This window comes from Oryza brachyantha, chromosome 6 (assembly GCF_000231095.2).
Source record: "Oryza brachyantha chromosome 6, ObraRS2, whole genome shotgun sequence".
Lineage (NCBI taxonomy): Eukaryota > Viridiplantae > Streptophyta > Magnoliopsida > Poales > Poaceae > Oryza > Oryza brachyantha.
The window spans coordinates 9,502,407-9,515,660 of NC_023168.2; the positions used below are offsets into that span (position 1 = coordinate 9,502,407).

The 13,254-nt window shown below is 44.3% G+C and overlaps 1 long non-coding RNA gene across 1 annotated transcript; it reads right to left on the bottom strand.

The window, feature by feature from the left end:
• Window positions 1-7,494: 7,494 nt before the first annotated feature.
• LOC102721371 lies at window positions 7,495-9,532 on the bottom strand. Its single transcript, XR_423598.3, has 4 exons — window positions 9,241-9,532; window positions 8,077-8,826; window positions 7,756-7,997; window positions 7,495-7,672 (listed from the first exon to the last, which is right to left on the bottom strand). It is a non-coding gene; the product is annotated as an uncharacterized LOC102721371 (long non-coding RNA).
• Between the last annotated feature and the right edge of the window lie 3,722 nt (window positions 9,533-13,254).

Sequence of the window (13,254 nt, forward strand, 5' to 3'; positions counted from 1 at the left end):
AAATCTATATTTTTTGCAGTGGACATGGCGCAAAGGCCTAAGGCTAGCCAAAAAAACAAATTTTATTTTTTTTACTAACCTACTCATCACTAACGAGCGTACTGCTTAAGACCGTTAGAGATAAGATCATGTGTGACGGGCTCTGTAATAGCCCGGTAGATATATAGTCATCTGTGACAGGCTTAAGACTTGAGCCTGATAGATATATGGTCATACGAGCCAGGTCAATTTTGATTCCTAACGTGGGGCAAATCTATCTGTGACAGGCTTCTGAGGTTGCCTGATAGAGATAAGTAGTTATCCGTGACGGGCTTGTTTTTTAGCCCAATTGAGATAGGACTTGACGGGTTAGGTCTGACTCCCACTGTTTGGTCAACCTGATCACTGATGGGCATGTCACTCGGCCCGATTGAGATAACATCCATCCGTGATGGCCTTGTGTCCAATTGAGATATTAGCACACATCACTGACCTTTGCTGACTGACGGGGACGCTACCCGATACAGATGAGACTTTTAGCCCATTCTAGTGATACCATTTAGCACTCCTCACCATGGATCTACTTCATTTAGCAATCCTCACCATGGATCTAGAAGTAAATTAGTCAAGAGTGAGCTGATGAAATACCTGTTGTCTGAAGTCGTTGTGGTTTCTTTGAACCACCCTTCGTCTACATGTTCGAACCACCCTTCGTTTGCATCTTTGAACCAATCTTCGTCTGCCTTGCATAGGCCAACTAAGTAAGATGTTAAGGAACGGGATCAGAAAATCACGGAGAACCTGCACCTACTGCTGTGCTTGAACTACCTCTGGTGAGCGTCCTCGACCACAAGCTCTGCACCAGTCGTCGTCGCCTCGACAGAGACGGAGGGGGCGTCTTCAGATGCGTGGGGGAGGCTTTGCGTGGGAGGAGAGGCGGCGGGAGGTAGCCGAGGAGGAGAGGCGGGGGCAGGTTACGGCCACGTTCGTTTGAGGGGTACCCTGACGCAAAAACGTAGTAGTAATAAATTTGTACATGATCAATTAATTATTAATTATTAAAAAATATAAAATAGATAAATATGAGTTTTAAAATAACTTTTATATGGAAACTTGTTTAAAAAAAATACACCGTTTAGCAATTCGGGAAGTGTACGTGCGGAATTCATGGGGATAAGTTAACTTAGAGCAGGTATAATAGCAGACTATAAGCTAGCTATAAGCATATTATAAGATGATAAGAGAGAAGAGAGAAGAGCAGCGGGGTACAGATATGTTGCGAGCTACGTGAGCCTGTCCCCATGAATTCCGCACGTACACTTCCCGAATTGCAGCGGTGAGCCTGTACAGATATGCAGCGGGGTACAGATACGTCACCACCTGTCCCGCCTCCTCGCCGACCTGTCGCAGTCGTTCCCATCGCCGGTGAGCCTCTCCGCTCCCCTCCTCCCCTCATTTTTCTCTCCGCAGGATGCAGCCGAGGCCGCCGCCGCCGCCGCCGTGCGCGCGCGTGCCTTGGGCGTTGCCATCGCCCCTCCGCTTGCCGCCCGTTCCCGCCATTCGCCGCACCGCCGCGCTCGTCGCACCGTCGTTGCCTCCCCGAGCTGCCCGGCGTCCCCGTCGTGCCGCTGCGACGCATCTGCTGCCGGCCGCCGGCCTCCGTCCCGCGCTGTTGCCGCTGGTCGCGTCGTCGCCGTCGTCGTCGGGCGCCGTTGCCGCCGTCGGCCATGTGCCTCCTCTCTTCCTCGGTCCCCGCCTAACCGCCGATCCTTAGCACCGCCCCTCGCCGCGCCGTCGGTCATCGCCGCCGTCCGCTGCCGTCGCGCCAACGTCGCCGACCACCGTTCGCCCGGCCGCCTGCCGCCTAACCGCGCCACCTCCTCCCACACGCAACCATCGCTCTGCTTTCCCCCGGTCGCGCCGTCGCTCGCAACGGTCGCCGCCGATCCCACCGCTCCGCTTGCGCCGGCCCAACAGCCGCCCGCTTGTCGCCGCCCGACGTCGTCGCCAACGCCGTCGTTGCTGCGCCGTCGCCGCCTCCCCAGCTGAACGCCGCATCCCATCCCCCTCTCCCTCGCGATGCCGTCGCTGAGCTCTCTCCGCCCACACCCGTGCGCACCCGCGCCGTCGGCTGACTCGCCGCCGCGCCGCCTCGATCCCTCCGCCCGTCGTTACCCTCGCCTCGACGTCACCTCCACGACGCTGCCCCGAGCCGCCACCGGCCGCGCCTGGGGGCGTTCGCGTTGATGGTCGCCCTCGCCGCCACGGCTCGTCTTGGCTGCTCGACGTCGCGCCGCTCGGCCGATGTCGCCACCACCCGATTCAGTCCACACTGCCGCTCCGAGCCGCACGCCACCTCCGCCTCGTCCACGCCGACCCGCTGCTGCCGTTCTCATCACCGGTGAGCCTCTCCCTTTCTCTCTTCCTCCCTCTTTTTCACTTCGGCCGCTGTCGTCGACCGGTGTGTCGCCGTCGCGTGCGCGCGCCGTTTGCCGCCACCGACGCACCCTCTCGGGACCGCCTCCATCGCCTCGCAGTCGCCGCCGTGGAACCGCCGTCCTCCGCCGCCCTCTGCGCCGCACTGCCGCCGCCCTCCTCCGCCCGGCCGAAGCCGTCCTTCCCCTCCTCTCTGTTCTGTGTGGCCGGCTAGTGGGGCCCACATGTCAGCCGGACAGCCTGCCCTCTCTCCCTCCCTTCCTCTCTCCCCTCCCTGGGCCCGCGTGTCAGCCGCCCACTTCCCCTCTCTCCCACTGACAGGTGGTCCCCACCTGTCAGCCGTCAGCCTCCTCTCTCCTCGCTGACGTCAGCAGCCCCATTAATTGCGCAATAATTGATTTAGGACTTTTCTGTTTAGCTAAAAAACCCAGAAAACTTCTAAAATTCATAAGTAATTCATCTAGTCTCTGTTTAGGTCCATTCAAGTTTCATTAAATTCATAAAATTGCCAAGAATCCATTAAAAATAGCTTCTTTCTCTGTTTCAGTAGTTTTATAGCCTGTTTTGTTTGTTTTGCCTTGTTTGTCGTAGGTTTTGACCTCGTCGCAGCGCCGTTCGTTCTCGAAGTCGTCACCGAAGTTCCTCGTGGGTCTAAGCAAGGCAAGTGGCATCCTTCTTTGATCATATTGAACCTATGTTTATAAAATCCCCCGCTTTTACATTCAAACATGCATTGTATCCAAATGTATTTACTTTATTTATCTATTGGGCATTTACCTTTATATCCGTTGATCCCCACTCATTATTATTGTCATCCCAGGGTTAATTTGACTAGAATTAGGGTTAGTCAATGCTTAGCTATGCTTAGTTCAACTAGCTCACCAATTATTATTTAATTACTGTTACACTTTGATAGACCTTTAATGGTTGAAATCATTATTCATTTCCCGAGGTGGATTAATACAACTAAAATATTGCTTATGGTGGGCTGTGGGTGCATGGTTTTGAGAGTCGTGCCCATGGCAATTAAGGACCGGTTCTCAGGAAACCCTGAAGGTCTTACACGTACTAACCACAAGCCAGAATGGGCAACGGTGAGACTCGTAATCTAGCTTGTCCCTATTCGACGTACCCAGGCAAGGGTAGGCGTGATGGAGTATGGACGGGCAATCGTGGTGTAACGAAAGCTTCTCCTGCTTCCGGATCTACCAAGGCACAAGAGGGGACTGCCCGACTTGGTGTAAAGGAGGGGGTGAAACCTGAAGTGTGGTGCGATTGTCTAGGGAGGGTTAGGTGAAAGGTGTTATCATGGTTTCCGTACTGAGGTATCGTGGTGATACGTTGGGGCATGGTAACATGCTTGGGAGCCATGTCTTGTGGGTAAAGTTGTACACCTCTGCAGAGTAAAACTATTCGAATAGCCGTGCCCGCGGTTATTGGGCGAACTGACAGATTCACTGGGATTAGTTGAACCCCTTTAATAATTTTATTAATCTTGGAACTGGTTTGACCCTGCGCAACGTGGTTTAACGTTGGGCAGAGGGTTGACCCTGTCGCTACGTGGTGTAACGTTCGACAGTGGTTTGGGCCTGTTGCAACGTGGTGTAACGTTGGACAGTGGATGATTATTTTAAATGTTACTTTACTTTTATTTCAGTCTATTTTATCTACTGTTTTGCTAAATTACTGCAGCTTTGTGCAATTTAACCTTAGCCTATCCTTGTTACCCTATTGCATTCATTATTCTCCATCTCTTGGGTGTTACTTGTTGAGTACGGTGGTTTGTACTCAGCCTTGCTTACTTTTTCCCCCACCAGAGCAAGTGCCAGAGCCTGTGTCAGAAGAAGGTTGTTCCGAAGGTTGAAGTAAGGTTCAGTCCGCTGTCGAGAGTGCCTGTGGTGTGGAGCCGTCTTCACCAGCTGAAGCTGAAGATTAGATGGTTTAGTTTGTTTTCCTTTTCCGCTGCATTTCGATAGATAATTGTTTTTATTTGTTTTTAAGTCGTGGAACTGTATATTAATTTGTCATAGTGTGTACTCGGGCTGATACCTGGACCGAGATTTAATACATGCTATTGTTCAGAAATTTGGTGTAAATTTCTGGGCGTGACAATACCTCCGGTCAGACCGAGCTGGTCAGACCGCTAGTCTGCCTGCGGTTGGACCATCGAGATCCTCGACTTTTATTGATCAACTAGTGGTTACAAAGTGCATAGAAAGCACTCCCAACAAAAACTTTCGATCTAATATCAAAATAGAGTCGTAACTATAATTTTCTCTCACAAACGGCACCAAAAAGCTCTCTAGAGGCATACCCCTCGGTACCTGTTTATAACCTCGACGTGGCTATGCAAAGCCCACATGTCTAGCATGAATTAGGACCCCCAATCTCGTGGGAAACATATCCTTATCCGTAACCTAACATATCTTTATCTCTAATACAACAGATCTTCTCAAATCAGGACTCTATCCCAATTCAACTCCATATCCCATACGCACACAATATCTCTGTTGTATGCCATATGGAATCTTCACCAACCACGTGCATTAATCTTTAGCCTAAGTATCCCGCATGATATCTGATCGCCGGACATCACCTTATATCCATGTTGACTCCCGATCCATCACCGGTATACTGTCCCGAGACATCAAGTCACCTATACATAAATCAAATAAAGAAACTATATTCCGAGACCAAACTATCTCTAACTTGACTCATTATTAGCAAAACAACAATACTCATACGTATAAAAATCAACTAGAAGTTGAATTCACGAAGAACAAATCGGAAACTGAAAAGAACACCGAAATCTGAAACTGTCGGGGCTAACCTACCGGTCTAACTGCCCACATACCTGCGGTCTAACCGTAGGTGTCCCAACGGTCTGACTGCCCATATACCTGTGGTCTGACCGCCCGGTCAATTATCAGAAAAGCACTTAACTCGAAAACCACCAATTTGTTCATCCCAAAAACATGTAGATCACTCCTTGATCTTACATGCACTTACATGCAGGACCCGAGATCTGGCACGGCAGCGGTGGAGAAGGCGGTGGGCAGCAGTTATGGAGGCCTTGCCCCTCAATGGTTCAGCAGCTCCTGCACGCCGCGGTCGCCTGCGCGTAGCCTGCCGCGCCACCTGCACGCCGCGGTGCGGAGCACCGCCTGCGCCATGCACGCCACCCTGCCTCCCACGGCGGCCTACGCCAGCGCCTCTTGCCCGCTGCACCCCAGCCCCGCAGGCCGCCTCCCGGTCGCGAGAGGCCGCGAGTGCGACGCGGCCGGCAGCGGCGGGTGCAATTTTTGGAGGGTTCGCGGTTTCGGATTAGAACAAAATTGGGAAAAGTGTGCTTCGCTGGTAGCGACATACAAGCTGTAGCGCATTTTTGGCGGGGAATGAGGTGGGTCACCATGTAAAATTCCCATTTCTCCACGTGGATGAATAAAATCGTGTGCAAACCAGTCCAATATTGTAATAAAAAAATTCTTTTGTACAGGGCATATTTATATGCACTATAGGCCAAAATAACCCTAATTTTCATGTAAGACATTGATATGTAATATCACGTCACACTATGCTTTATCATTTGATTGATATATCATGTCAAATCTGTAATTTTTGTGATAGTTTTGTCGAAGTTCCTATAATATTTTCAAATTTACTCTAATATAAATTGGATTGAAATGTATATGCGTCTATCCAATACCCACTTTTCTTTAGATTCTATATGCCTAGCGTGAAGTGAAAAGGCTCAATTTGCTCTATATAACTAGATTTTCGCTCCAAGTGTAGTTAACGCCAAGGTAATCAGTATCGGGATACTACATTACTATTGGGATATTATGGGACTTTAAAAACATATGTTTTATATATTTTTATATAGGATTTGATGAATTTAGTTGGTTTTATGTAACTTTTCAGTAAACTTATTCACATTATTTTTAGTCCATTCTATTTTTATAATACGAGTATTATTGTACAATCATATGGATCTTAATGTTAGGAAACTACCTAAGATTTTCTTGGATAGTATGGAACTAAATAGTAGAATTGTAATATAAAAAACTATAATACCAGCTAGGATCGATATTGTTTTGACTTTGTAGAATTGTCATATCGTAGCATACTAGATATGTATCGGGATGCTCACAATCTTGGTTGAATGCACTCACAGTTTTAATCTTACACGTGTCTATGCACGTATAGTCGTAGCCATGCCGCGCCATCCGACCAGCCGCCTCGCATGACTACCCATGACCTCTAGGAGGTCGGAGCCGTGTATTTTCCGAGCTATCACAACCATGATATCTGACGATTGGGTCAGCATATTACACAAAAGTATGCAAAATGTGCACATTAATTGCACAGGTCATGCCAACATTTACACACTATTTTTCTACCTTTTCTATACAGTTTTACATTTTTTATGCTTTTTTTGTACGTTTTTACGATTTTTTTGTATTTTTTCATACAGACCAAATGATTTAGAAAGAAAACAATCTGTATTTTTTTGAGTGAAAAGAACGATCTATATTTGAGGTGTTGCCATCAAATATGAATAGCATTGTTTTTACACGATAGTTTCGTCCACAAAAAATTCGTATTATATTTCAGACTACAAATTTCACTTGTTTGAATGCGCATGTCAACACAGAAACACGTTTGTATAACCTGCAAAATGTAATCGTGCTCGCTTGAAGTTAATTTCGACCATACAAAAGAGGTTGACATGTACATGGTACCGCAGCTATACAGCAACAATTTCTGAATCAAAATATACGTTTTCCTGAGAATCAAATTCCATGCCCATAACCATCTTTCCTTCTGCATAGGTTCTTACTACAATATACAGCCACCACACGTCCATACTGAAGCACAAAATACACTACATCGGCTGGCACCGTCAAGTTCTAACCAACACATGAACCTGAAGCAAACTACTTGGAACAACCAGCAGGTACCAGCATACAGGACCATCGCCACAGCCAGGATCTCCACCAAAAGCAAGCAGACCTGGCACAAAAACCAACCAGAGCAACTTGCCAAAAAAAACATTCACAAGTTTCTGCTATCACAAAAAGAACGCAGCTACCAGATCCTTCAATAAGTATGAGTAATTTTCAAACATTCATGCCACACGCAGACCACTGGCACCAGCAACGAAGTCAACCTGCTCTGTGATATTTGGTTCATGGACCATTCTCTCACTACCGACAATTGGGTTTCCAGTTGACGCTTCATCAGATCCAGATGTTGCCTGCATAAACAATATATGTTAGAAGACCAACATCCATTTTTTACTAATTATATGCTAACACGTCTCTCGTGCATAAAACTCACCAGATGAGTAAGTGAAGGTGGACATGGAGGCAAAAAGTCTATGTTGAGGTTGCTTTGAAGCGCCTACAATTTGTTCATGCAGCCTCCTCCCGAGTAATATCTTGTTTGAGAATCTTCTTATGGTAGTTAATCACAGCCCACATACGAGTTTCATAGAAAATATTTGTGAAGAGTTGCTTCACACAGTTGTGCACAACCATTCTAGCCTCTTTTTCTTTGCCCTCTGCCCATCTAAAGTAACGCTACAGCAAACAAAAAGTTAAGCAAAGAATATGCACATGATCGTTGTAACATGAAAGACACATCGCTAGTATGAAATACCCAAAATTCTTCTTCAACGCGATGAAGAAGGCTTGGTAAGCTAGTTTGATTCTCTTTGGGATTATCTGTTAGTAGACTGTAATGTTCAGCAGACCATGCAGGCTCATCTCTGCCATTGAACTTCGGCCTTGTTTCTTTCGGCTTAAGATTATTATAATCTAGATTATTGAGTCACATTACTATAAGCTAGATTGTTATAATCTGTACTAGAATAAGTTATGAGTTATTTCTTTTCTAGATTATTAGAGTCTAGATTATTAGGTTTACAAGTCTAAAGAGAGAGTGTGGTGGCATGGTGGATAATTTTTCACCCAATAATTTGGAAAAAGCTCACAAAAATGAGCTTATCAGATTATAATAAGCTGGGCTACAGATTATAATAAGCTACTTCAATAAGTTCTCTGTTTTTTTAACTTACTCCTAATAATCTATATTATAATAATCCCAAGCTGAAAAAAACAGAGCCTTCACCACTCCAGGGAAATACTCTTTTATCAGCCTCTTCGGAGTAATTACTTATCCCTCTTCGGAGTAAGCCTGGGTTTATCCTCCTCTCGAGTAGGCCGTGTTGGCACTCGTGTGGGGCCGCGATACCAGAATTCACCATCTTGCTCCTCTTCTTGATCCAGATTGGTAAGTTGCTGAGAGGCAGATGAACCATTCAACCGGAGGCCCCTCGTGTTGGCACTAGCTGAACCATTTGCAAAACTGGAGGCCCCTCTAGAGCCTGAGCTTAATCGACGCATCCTCCTGCAAAACATATATTCATCATTCAATCTTTTTTATGCCTATTGCTGCAAAGGAAACAAGAATTACAACTAGTCATACACCTGCTAGGTTATGTTAGCAAATTAGGATCAGCTAGCTATATAGTTTACATGATAGTTGCAATTATATGTAAGTAGTACGTACAACACTAAACATATTTATTTACATCCAAAAAATACAACTGTATTTATTTGTCCTAAAAGAGGAGAGCCTCTGTATGTAACAACACAAACACAGATCCTAATCTTGCCATGAAAAACACACGAGCACAGATCCTAATAGCCAATAATAAACTATTTCCAAATCCAGTCAGGAAAACAACTTTACCATTCACAATCAGACATTAAAGACTAGTATCATTCCTCATCGACAACAGAAAGATTTAGGGCCAGATACCTTCTAGTCCGGCTGGCGGCACGAATGAGCAGAGGGACAGAGGATGAAGGTGATGCCGATGGATCGATCCTGGAGTGCAAGAGGGGAGGGGCTTGGAGCTCCGACGAGATGGAGCGGAGGCGGCGCGGAGGGGAGCGGAGGCGGCGAGGAGGGGGCAGAGGCGGCACGGTGCGCAGAGGGGAGCGGAGGGGATGGAGCTGAAGCGGCGACGAGGGGAGCAGTGGCGGCGGAGCGTACCGAACGAGCAGCAGGCAACGAGGGGATCGATCTGTTCTACTGCAGTGGGAGGGGAGCGATCTGTTTTGCAATGGATTTTTTTTCTTTAACGCCAATGTATATTGTTTTTTAACGCGACTGACATGTGGACCACACCCCTGTTGATTGCCGTGCTCGGAACAAACCCACGCACGGGATGCTTTGCCGCCCACCCTGCTCGCTGCGCGCCAACATTTTTTCTTTCACGCCGACGATAATTTTCATTCGCGCCAACGAAGGTGGACAACTGCAAACGGACCTTACGGCATCTAATAATACGTCACCGTGTGGTCTTTTTGGAGGGCACTGTATTTTGTAGCATTACCGTGTGACTCCTTGTAACGCACGGTATATTTTACGTATTATCGTGCGCTCTTCTAGACGCACGGTAACGAACCATAGCACATGGGAAGACATCCTACCTTTAGTAGGGCGGGCTTATCTATAAATTAAATAGTACGGAAATTTTAATGATCATAACCCATGTAACTATATCCACCAAACCAAACACTCCTAGGCATGGTCTAGACACGTGAGTAGCCAATGTTCTCCAGTTAAATCTTTCAAAGAATCTGTTGTATATGACTGACCTTATTTTAGTTTCACGTTTTGCTACCGATTTTGTTCAGTTATACAATATACAATTGTTTTTTACTTAACTTGTACAATTTACCATCATCGTTCAATTAGCCTATGCTACTACTGTTCATATTTTGTTTTAATGATCGAAATTCTCATAATAGCAAAAAACTTTAAATTTTTCCAAATATTTTGAAATTTTATAGTGTAAACATTATATTGTAAAACATCTAAAATTTGGCAGAAAATTTAGAATTTTATATCTCAGATTTTTCTCCGAATTTTGGAAGTTCTCGATCGAAGGGTATTTTGGTCATTATAAAAAACAAACATTAGTGAAGAAAAACTGGACGACCATGGTAAATTGTAGAAGTTAAGTAAAAATCCAGGATAAATTGGAGAAGTTAAATAAAAGTCGATGACGAATTATAGAGCTAAATGATAAATAATGAAATTAGACTAAAGGATCAGGATCGAGTATCAGGACCGAGTGACCGAATGGGGCACATGGGATATATTGGACCGAGCGAGCGATCGAGACAACTTGCTCCGTACTAATTAATTAACGTCAAGTCACTCACATGCCCTATGCCCCTATGGTCCTCGCAACTTGCTCTTTTATCGTCGAGCGCAAGGGTGAACATGGTAGGCTGAATGTACCCTGTCCTGCGCCCCCTACCTATAAACAAAGGCTCGCCGTTGAGCATGTTGATAAGCAGTACAGCTTCCGTCGTGGTGATTTTTAGCTCGTCCGACTCGTGATAAATTTGACTTGGCTCGGCTTATTTTATTTTTCTAATGAGCCGAACTGGTATTTCAGCTCTTTAGAGATAATGAGGCAGCTCGAGCTAGCGCGCGAGCTGCTCATGAGCCTTAACGAGCTAATTGGAAGACATGCGATTCATGGTCATTCGTCGATTACACCCCAGAATGCATGTGTTTATTGCTCTATTGGTTCATCATGTGATTTGTCGGTTCAAACTCTAATATTTACATATAATTTCATATGATTTACATGTTTGAACTAAACTTTGATGGTATAATTTATTGGAAAATGTTTAGGTTATTTTTCATGCACCGGATCGCGAGCCTAACGAGCCAGCTCAAGCTTTATAACGAGCCGAGCCGAGCTGGGTTTTTACCTCGTTACGATAATGAGCCGAGCCGAGCCAACTCATTATCTTAACGAGCTGGACCGAGCCGAACCGAGCTAGCTCGTTATCCACCCCTAGTCATCTGAATTCCCAATCATGTCAACGTTAGTTTAGGCCATGTTTAGTTCCTAATTTTTTTTTCAAAAACATCACATCGAATCTTTAGACACCTAAATAAAGCATGAAATATATATGAACATTAAAACTAATAACACAGCTATGGGAAAATCGTAAGACGAATCTTTTGAGCCTAATTAGTATATGATTCGCCATAAGTGCTACAGTAACCAACATGTGCTAATGACGGATTAATTACACATTGAAGATTTTTATAATACGTCGACTTCTCTCTCAAAAATTTTTGGTAACTAAACAGGGCGTTAGACCTTGTTTAGTTCCCAAAATTTTTTTCCAAAAACATCACATCGAATTTTTGGACACCTAAATAAAGCATTAAACATAGATGAATCAAAAAACTAATTGCACAATTGTGGAAGAAATCTTGAGACGAATCTTTTGAGCCGAATTAGTCTATTATTAGCCATAAGTGCTACAGTAACCAACATGTGCTAATGACAGATGAATTAGGCTCAAAAGATTCGTCTCGCGGTTTCTAGGCTAGCCGTGAAATTCGTTTTTTCATTCGTGTCCGAAAACCCTTTCTGACATTAGATCAAACGTTTGATGTGATGTTTTTTAGCAAAAAAAAATTTAGCTAACTAAACACCACCTTAGCATCTTGACTTACGTTGCCACCGGCCAAATATTATTTAGTACTAAAGTACAGCTTCCTCGTCACAACTTGCTCTTTTATTGTCGAGCGTAAGGGTGAGGATGGTAGGGTAGGTGGCCGAGGCCTGAGGGGGTGTTTAGTTAGACAAATCAAAATTTTTAGACATTACATCAGACGTTTTGACCAGATGTTAAAAGAAGTTTTTAACATGAATGAAAAACGAATTTCACGGCTCGCCTAGAAACCACGAGACGAATCTTTTGAGACTAATTAATCTATCATTAGCGAATATTTGTTACTGTAACACTTACGGCTAATCATAGACTAATTAGGCTCAAGATTCGTCTCACAATTCCTATAAATATGCAATTAGTTTTTCGTTTCATATAGGTTTAATACTCTATTTAGGTGTCTAAAGATTCGATGTGATGTTTTTACGGAAAAAATTTTGGAAACTAAACAGGGGCTAAGTTAACTTACCTTACTCGTTTTCCACACGCACGTTTCCAGAACCGCTAAATGGTGTATTTTTATAAAAAATTTCTATAAGAAAGTCATTTAAAAAAATCATATTAATTTATTTTATATTTTTCTAAAAATTAATAATTAATTAATTATTTACTAATCTATTACCATATTTTCCGTAAAAGGGCACTAGCCGAGCGGCCTGAATGTACGCTGCCCTGCCCCCTGCGTATAAACAAATGCACGCAGTTGATCAGCAATACAGATTCCTAACCCTACATGCTCTAGGTCACCCAAGCCTGTCAACGTTAGCATAGCATCTTGAAGTACGTACGTTGCCACTGGCCAAATATTATTTACTATTAAAGAGAATCATATTGTTGATCTTAGGTGGTGTTTAGTTGCCAAAACTTTTTGACAAAAACATCACATCGAACGTTTGTCCGGATGTCGGAAGGGGTTTTCGAACAAGAATGAAAAAACGAATTTTACGGCTAGCCTAGAAACCACGAGACGAATCTTTTGAGCCTAATTAATCTAGCATTAGCACATGTTGGTTACTGTAGCATTTATGGCTAATCATGAATTAATTAGGCTCAAAAGATTCGTCTTAAGATTTCTTACATAACTGTGCAATTAGTTTTTTGGTTCATCTATGTTTAATGTTTAGTTAGGTGTCTAAAAATTCAATGTGATATTTTTAAAAAAAAAATTTAGAAACTAAACAAGGCCTTAATACATGCGTGATATCGGCTGAAAAACCTATACATAATTATACTATAGAATACAAGTAGTACACTGTATGTACTGTTTGGTAACCCTCTGTTT